This window comes from Heterocephalus glaber, unplaced genomic scaffold (assembly GCF_053883595.1).
Source record: "Heterocephalus glaber isolate CG9 unplaced genomic scaffold, H.glaber_assembly_v1.0 deba00001472, whole genome shotgun sequence".
Classification (NCBI taxonomy): Eukaryota; Metazoa; Chordata; class Mammalia; order Rodentia; family Bathyergidae; genus Heterocephalus; species Heterocephalus glaber.
In genome coordinates this window covers 20,767,573-20,775,619 of record NW_028258315.1, presented here as the reverse complement: position 1 = coordinate 20,775,619, position 8,047 = coordinate 20,767,573, and the positions used below count along the sequence as shown (strand labels likewise).

The 8,047-nt window shown below is 35.1% G+C and overlaps 1 protein-coding gene across 1 annotated transcript in view; it reads right to left on the bottom strand.

Annotated features, from left to right (window-relative positions):
- Positions 1 to 277: 277 nt before the first annotated feature.
- Positions 278 to 8,047, bottom strand: part of LOC101697093 (uncharacterized) — a 324,259-nt gene continuing 316,489 nt past the window's right edge. The window contains exon 6 of the mRNA XM_087182562.1: positions 278 to 8,047. This exon is cut by the window's right edge and continues 24,749 nt beyond it. The gene's annotated coding sequence lies outside the window, so the exon portion shown is untranslated.

Below are 8,047 nucleotides of genomic sequence, written 5' to 3'. Positions count from 1 at the left end.
TGTGAGTCAGAATTAGTGATTATTAATATTAATGGGAACGAGGAGTGTAATTCATTGGGGAGATAACTCACTGCGTACATTGTGTCCTATTATGCTGCAGAGAAAATGTCTGTGATGTAAAATCACGCATCAGCTGTCTCTTTGGACTTACTGGTTTGCCACTTCTTGCCAGTTTTGCAGTCCTAAAGAAAATTTGAGCAACAATAGTCAATATAATCATTTCTCAAGTGGACCTATTCGTTGCTCATCAAAAAGAAGACACAAAACAAGCGAAGAGTATTTTTGTGTATTTGAATTATATTTAATACCATGTGAGATATAATGATACTGAAGCTTTAAGATCTATAATGTTGCCTGCAGTGTTTTGACAATAGTAACTTTGGTCCACAGAGCAAATTACAGTAAAAGCCACATATTTGATACTCTAGCAACCAGAAGTTCCTCTTTTTCTAGCAATTTCTAGCTTTATCAATATGGTTAAAATTGATATTTATGATGATGAGAAATTACAAGATTCTCCTGTGTATTCTCAAACAAAGGTTACATTTTATTGGAAATTTTATCATATATGACATAATCTAGTGCTTTGAAAAAGTGGTATTCTTGATATATTTTATAGCCTATGTATTATAAACACAATATTCTATATCTATACAACTGCTATGTTTAGCATATTACATAACACATTATAGCACTGTAAATGTATCTGTATGTCATAGTGTGTATATTTTTGTAATTTTAACATATAACGTATAACTTAGATGGGTTACCAGTGTTACAATGAATCCTAACAGTTTAGTTTCTATATAGGTTACATACTCCTTACCTGAATTGTTTGAGACTACAAATGTGTTACATTTGAGGGTTTTTTTCAGAACTTGGAATATTTGCATACTTAGAGTGAAGTGTCTTGAGGATGGGAACCATGCCTAAATATAAAATTCACTTATGTTTCATATACACATTATGAACATAACCTGAAGATAATTTTGTACAATGTTTTCAATAATTTTTACAATGAAACATTTGTGAAATTTACCACTTGAGGCATCATGTTGACACTCTAAAATATTCAGATTTTGGACCTTTTGGATTTTGGATTAGAGATGCTAAACCTGTACTTAACATTTTACTTTTGGCTCTTTGAGCCTTTTATTTTTTCTGCTTTCTTTGTCTTTGATGACTATCAAGCCTCTAAACCTAGCCTTCCAGCTTTATTGTCATCTGACATTTTCAGTGGCCTGATGAGTACTTATTATCAGATATCTCAATATTTCTTCATGTGTGATTATATTTTGCATATCGTACAAAATACATGTATGCATATACTTATATTATGGAAATAATCGCCTTCTCTTTATATTGCAGTTATTTATATTCCAGGTGTTACAAAGAGTATCATGTATGTGTGTTGCTTCAATGTAACAATTAACTGCTATTTAAATGCCATTATTTTAAGGACCAGCAGACAGTTCATGATTTTCCAAAGGTCACATGGGTAATAAAGTCAGAGCCGAGACTCAAATTGGAATCTATTAGCATTCGAAGTTCTATTCTTTAGAACTTACCATGTATCTCAATATACTTACTACCAACCTTCCAATGTCCAGGCAAGACTCCCTGAGAGTAATAATTGACTTGTCTTCTGAATTCATATATTCAGTTTGTAACCAAGCCATCACATTTTTTCTTGGCTTAATTTTCACCTCACTCCCACTGTCTCCCCTCATTTTTCTTCATGAGATTAGGAGCCTTCTAGGCCAGCCAGTCTCTGCCTCTGCACCCTATTCTGCTTCCTGGATATATTTTAAAACAGTGCTCACCATGTGATCCCTTAGTACTGCATGTAGGGCACTGTTCTCAAAAAATAAAGAAACTGTGTCTCCTGACAAATACATTTTACATTACAATTTAATAAACATTTGCATGGCTGTGCACAGTTGACCTCACTATTCACAGATTCTGTCTTTGTGAACTCACCTATTCACTACAATGTACTTGTAACCCCCAGATCAATATTCAGAGCATGTTTCTGGACACTCGCAAATACGTGTAGAGCTATAGAAATTTGAGTCACTTGACACAGATACCCAACTGAGAAAAGAAACGTCTTTCCTTCTGGCTTTGACTCATACTGTAAACAACAGTCCTTTTTAGGGTCTATTCAATGCCATACTTTCTGCATTTTGAGGTTTTGTTGGTGATTTTGAAATTTAAAATGGCTTCAATCTCAATCCACTTTCTATTGGCCAAATACTTGACCCTGAGTAACCTGCTGTGTGGATGTGTTCTGTCTCCCCACTCACACAAGTTGAGAACCAGTCCATGCTGAAACTGCTCAGCTGTCAGGCCTTCCTAGTTTTGCTTCCATAGTGGGTTTTTTTGATTCATTAGGTTTATTGGTACATTTTAGCTTTACATTATGATCACATTCATCACTGGGATTTCTTGGCTCTTGTTTTTCCCATCCTCCTTTCCCTCTCTTCCACCCTTCTATCCCTTCCTATGTACAAAAGTTTTGTTTCTGTTTTTTCCTCTTTTCTCATATTTTTTCTTTCCTTTCTTTCCTTTCCTCCACCTTCCACAGTCTTTTTGACAGTGGTCCTCTTTCAGCTCAGGAAAGAGAATCAGGGAAAACTGGTGAAGGAAATCTATTGTTGAAGATCTTGCTGTGTGAAAAGTTTTACGTGAGATTTTATAAATATATTTCTCATCTAATATGCACAACTTGTAAGATGTAGATAGCACTAACTTTCAGAGGTAAAGAGGCTGTGGATTAAGACAAATTAAGTCACTGATTCAAGATCACCCATTTTGAAAACGGGCCACATCTCCAAAAAGGGATTACAGAATGGGAGGAAAGCAATGTCTTGTTTTTCCTTCTAAGTTTCAGCATTACTTTGATCTTCCTACATTTTCTACATTTCTTTTACCTCCCCAGTATGTTGTAGTCACTGCTATACAGTTAGAAATATTAGAAGAATGAAATAAAACATTTATAAACAAGTTGGAGATAAGATTCAAAACAGTGAAGTGTTTGTATAAGGCTGGATAAAACTAAGAGGTAATGATCTTCACATCACTAAAGATTTGTGAAATATTCTTTCTGAACTATTTATATTAGCTAGTTAACTAAGATTATTTGTTAGACATCTTTGCCCCAAATTTACCTTAGTTTCATAACACTGAATTTAGCCAAAACTAATTAGTAAGATGGCAGTGGTATGAGAATATCTGGCAACAGGAAACTACATGCTTCCACAAATTTATTAAGCACTTGTGTCTAACTTTAACAATTATAATGGCAATATCTGTATGCTTTTTGGCTACTGATAATCATTTAATCATTATCTTGATTTTTCAAGTTTATATATCCTACAGTTAGTTGTTCTATTTAGTATTGTAGCTACTGGTCACACTTGGCTACTTACATTAATCAGAATTATGTTAAATTAAAAATTCAGTTCTTGGCAATCACTAGCCATACTTCAGGTGTTCGACAGCTGTATGTCAGTGTGGTGGTTACTGTTTTAGGCAGCCACAAGCAGAGCTACGTTCATCATTGCAGAAAACTGCATCAGACAGTGGCATTCTAGAAAATACTTATTTTAGGAGGGATCTCCTTAGGTCATTTCCATTATATTATTTGTGTCAGGTTGTTGCTCCAACTTTGCTGAAAGCAGAGGTCGCCTATACCTCTATTTTCTGAAAAAGAATGTGCAGGTTTAGTATTACTTATTTCTTATGTCTTTAATGGAATTTACAATGAAGCCATTGGAACCTGTAATTTGCTTATTAGGAAACTGTCCCTCATAAGTTGAATTTCTTTTATTGATACAGATTCAAGTTTCCTTTTTCTTCTTTGGTAGCGCTGATATTTTATCTTTCAATGAATTTGTACATTTCATTCTGGTTGTCAAATCTATTGGCACACAATTTCCATAATATTCTCTTACCTTTTTATATAAATAGGATCTTTGGTGTGTAGAGGCCAGGGATGCTGCTAAATATCCCATAAAACACTGAAAAATCCCCATGATGAAGAATGTTCTGGCCCAAATGTCAATAGTACCAAAGGTCATAAATACTGCCCTAGGGATTGCAACATAAATTCCTAAATTTCCACAAACATAGTTAATACTGCACTACTTCACAATTTAGAAGCCTCGCAGCTCTGTAAGTTCATTACACCATCCTGTCACTTTCCTTTATTCTATAGCTGTTAGATGTACTTAGGTTATAAATACCATCACACAATATTGTTGTTTTTCCTGAACCTGTTGGGATGGCATTTGGAGGTGAGGTCTGTGGGAGCTAATTAGGCAGTAAAAGTGGAGCCTCACTGAAACGGGATTGATGCCTTTGTAAGAGGCCAGAGAGGTAGTTTGCTGTCTCAGCCACGTGAGGGCGCAATGAGAAGTGAACTGCCTGGCACCTGGGACCCAACCACACCAGCATCCAGTTCTTGGACTTCCAGCCTCCAGAACTGTGAAAAATAAATTACTGTTATTTACAAGCCATGCATTCTATACTTCTTTGTTACGGCACCTCAAAATGACCAGGAAAACTAGACAATCCTTACTTAACTAGATATTTGTAATTTTCCATGCTTTTCATTCCTTGTTGAGGGAAAAATATTTCCATTTCGCATAATTTCCCCTGGACTAATGAAGAGCACTAATCTTTTATTATTGTTCCCTTTTGTTTGATTTGGTTTGGTTTGGTTGTGTTTTCTGAAAAAGTATCTGTATTTTTTTTTTTTTTGCCATATCTCTAAGAATATTGCTGCTGGATATAGAATTCTGAGTTGATAGGTTTTTTTCTTTAGCACTACAAAAATAATTGTTCCATTCAGTCTCCAAAGTCTCTCAAGCAAAATCAGGTGCTAATCGCATCACTGTTGTCTTGTGGCTGTATGATTTTCTCACTCTTAACAGTCTGACTATGCTGTGTGTTGGTGTAGCATTCACTGTGTTTACTGTGCTTGGTTTTGTTGATGTCTCGAATCTCTAAATGCATGTCTTCCAACACATTTGGGAAATATTGGCTATTATTTCTTCAACTAGATTTTTCCCATTCTATTGTTTCTTTTATTTCTGAAATTTAAATTACCTGTAAATTCAACCATTTAGTATAATTTAACATCTCTCTGAAGTTCTGTTCATTTTTATTTCAATCTATTTTTTTCTCTGTTCTTTCCATTGAATAGTTACTATTGATCTATCTTAAGGTTTACTTACTTTTTCTTTTGTTGACTATTCATCCACCAGATGTATTTCTTTCATTTACTGAATTTTTCAGGTCTAGATTTTCCATTTTTTCTTTAGCTTTCTAATTTTCTGCAGAGATTTCTATCCTTCTATTTACTGTGAACATATTGTATTTACTACATGATAGTTTTTCTTTTAAATATTGTCTTGTCCTTCCAACATCTGGGCCATTTTGGTGTTGATATTGGTTAATATTCTTTTTTATGAAAACATAATCCCATTGACTTGATTATTTGTATGTCAGGTAAATTTGGATTAAATCCTGGACATTATGAATGTTAAAATGTAGAAGCGCTGAATTCTGTTACTTTTCTCCTATGAATGTTCCTTTTACTTTAGCAGACAATTATCTTACATCACCTCAGAACTGCACCTTTTTACTTTTGGATGACAGCTCTGGTCCCAACTCAGGTACGAGATCTTTAGCTGAGATGTTTTGAACCTGTTCCATGTGTGTGTGAATCTAGGATGAGCCAGCTATGTAGGGAGATAGAATGTGGGAATCATACTCATAGCTCTTTCCCTTCTGAGATTTCCTCTTTTCTCCGGTGGCTGAGGTTTCCTCAGATTAATTTGTATGGTTTTCTGTCTAGAAGAACTGCAGATTTCCTCATCAGCACCCTCTTCCACTGAAAGCTATGTCTAAAGATCAAAAATTCTAACAACAGGCAGTAACTCCATTCGACTCTCCTTCCTCAGGGAAAAGACATGTCTATGCAACTTTGCATAACTGTGCTTCCTCTCAAGAGCTATCAAGTGGCTGGCTTTTTGTATTATATCCAAAAAATGTTTGTTTTATGGCAGGGGTGTCAGTCCACAGGACTCAACTTTGTCAAGAAGTAAAATTTTTCTTTCCTTTTCCTTTGATGTTCTTTTTAGTTTCAGGAGCCCTCATCTTGAGAGTCACTGACATGATTCCTTCCAACAGATCAGCAAACCAGATATATCACCTCAGTGTTTTCAAAAACTATATTTTTGTTTTCATTTTCTCAGGTATCTCCATACTTGTTTATTTGTAGACAAATAGCTTTCCTAGAAGATTGAATGTTCTGCATTTTATTCTGTGGCTTAAGAAACAAGTTGTTGAGATGACTGAGGAAGCTAAAAGATACTGCATTTAGTGATCTGAGTTAAAAATAACAGTAGCTTTAAGGAAGCTTATTACCATGATAATAGAGAAACAGTATTTGACTCAAAAATTGAAAAATGTGGGCCCCACATCGGGCACCACCATCACTTACTGTGCCTGAGCCCCTGTTTCCTCATCCCTAAAAGAAAAAATGTTCATTTCAACTCTCAAGCTGCTTTTGGTCATATACAAAAAACATTCAGGACAAGTATTGGATAAGTCAATACAATACAATACTCAATAACCAGGCACATTGTCTTGGCTTAACACAATATTGATATACACTAAACAACTTAGCATAATAGTGTTCTAGTCATTCTTTTTCAACACTTAAATTCAACACTGTTTACAAAGGGCCCTGCAGTTTGTTCATGATGACAGGGTCACCTCACAAGTTTACAACTGCTATCGCTCAAATGTTTCATTATTGCCGGGAAAGTTATAATGATCCCTTTATGATCCATTAGGGTATTTATTTTACTCCAAATTCTACAGTTTCCCTATTATCATGAATCCTGGGGCTAATTGTGTCCTTTGACATTGTAAGAACTGGAGACTGAATCTGCTTGCAGCCAATGAGCTACAGTAATAAGGGAAAAATCTTTTATAAGGCAACATGCTTGACACTGTAGAGATTGGGGAGCTCTTAGAAATTGATTTCAAATTATTTAATTTGATTGTGAATTGGCAGCTGGCTTCACCATCTCTGGGTAACTTGTGAGCATTCCAAGAGAGCAGCTCATTGGCATTAAAACATGAACATTGGTACATAGCTAACAGCTTCCAGAGGAAGTCCCCAGTCCAGGCCCTAGCCCCTCTCTGGATGAATTCAGTCATCTCTTCTCTCCAGCACACTCTCCAGAATACTCTTAGCATACTCTCTGCACTCCTATTCACCATGGCATTCACAAGGTTCCTGAAAATGGAGTTATACACCATATAAAAATTAGGCAAGCCATAGTGTAGACAAGTACTGTCCAATAGAAATGGAATGTGAGCCACATGTATAATTTTATGTTATCTAGAAGCCACATTTTCAAAAGTAAAGTAAAACAGAAAATTAATTTTAATAACATTCTTAGTTCAACACATACAAAATATTATCATTTAATATTGTAATCAGTATGAAAAAGAATGAAACATATAATTCATATTTTTTTATCATGCTAAGTTTGCAAAATCTAGAGTGTATTTCATCCTTATGGCTCATCTCAATGTGTGCAGCCGGATTTCAAATATTCAATAGCTAATGGTCATAGGACTAATGCTACCATACTAGAAAGCACACTGTGCAGTACTGCTTTTTCTCTCTACTTTGTACCTTTGCTACATATTATTTTCTTTAAATCCAATATTGCCCAATTATAAAAGATTCAAGATAGCCCTATCCACTATTATAATCCAAAGCTTAAATATAAGTATAAATCTGGTAGAATTTGAGATGCAAGATTCCTTTTTGCCTTTTTCTTTCAATATGGGAAATATCACCAGAGCAACAGCTCTTTGTGATGTAACTTCAGCTGTCATGTCTTTAGTGTACTCGGAAACAGACTTCCTTTAATTCATGACAGAGTCCACAGACCATGACTGAATAAAGAGATACTTCGATCACAGTTTCAAAAATAGGAGGATCACTTTTTCTGGACAC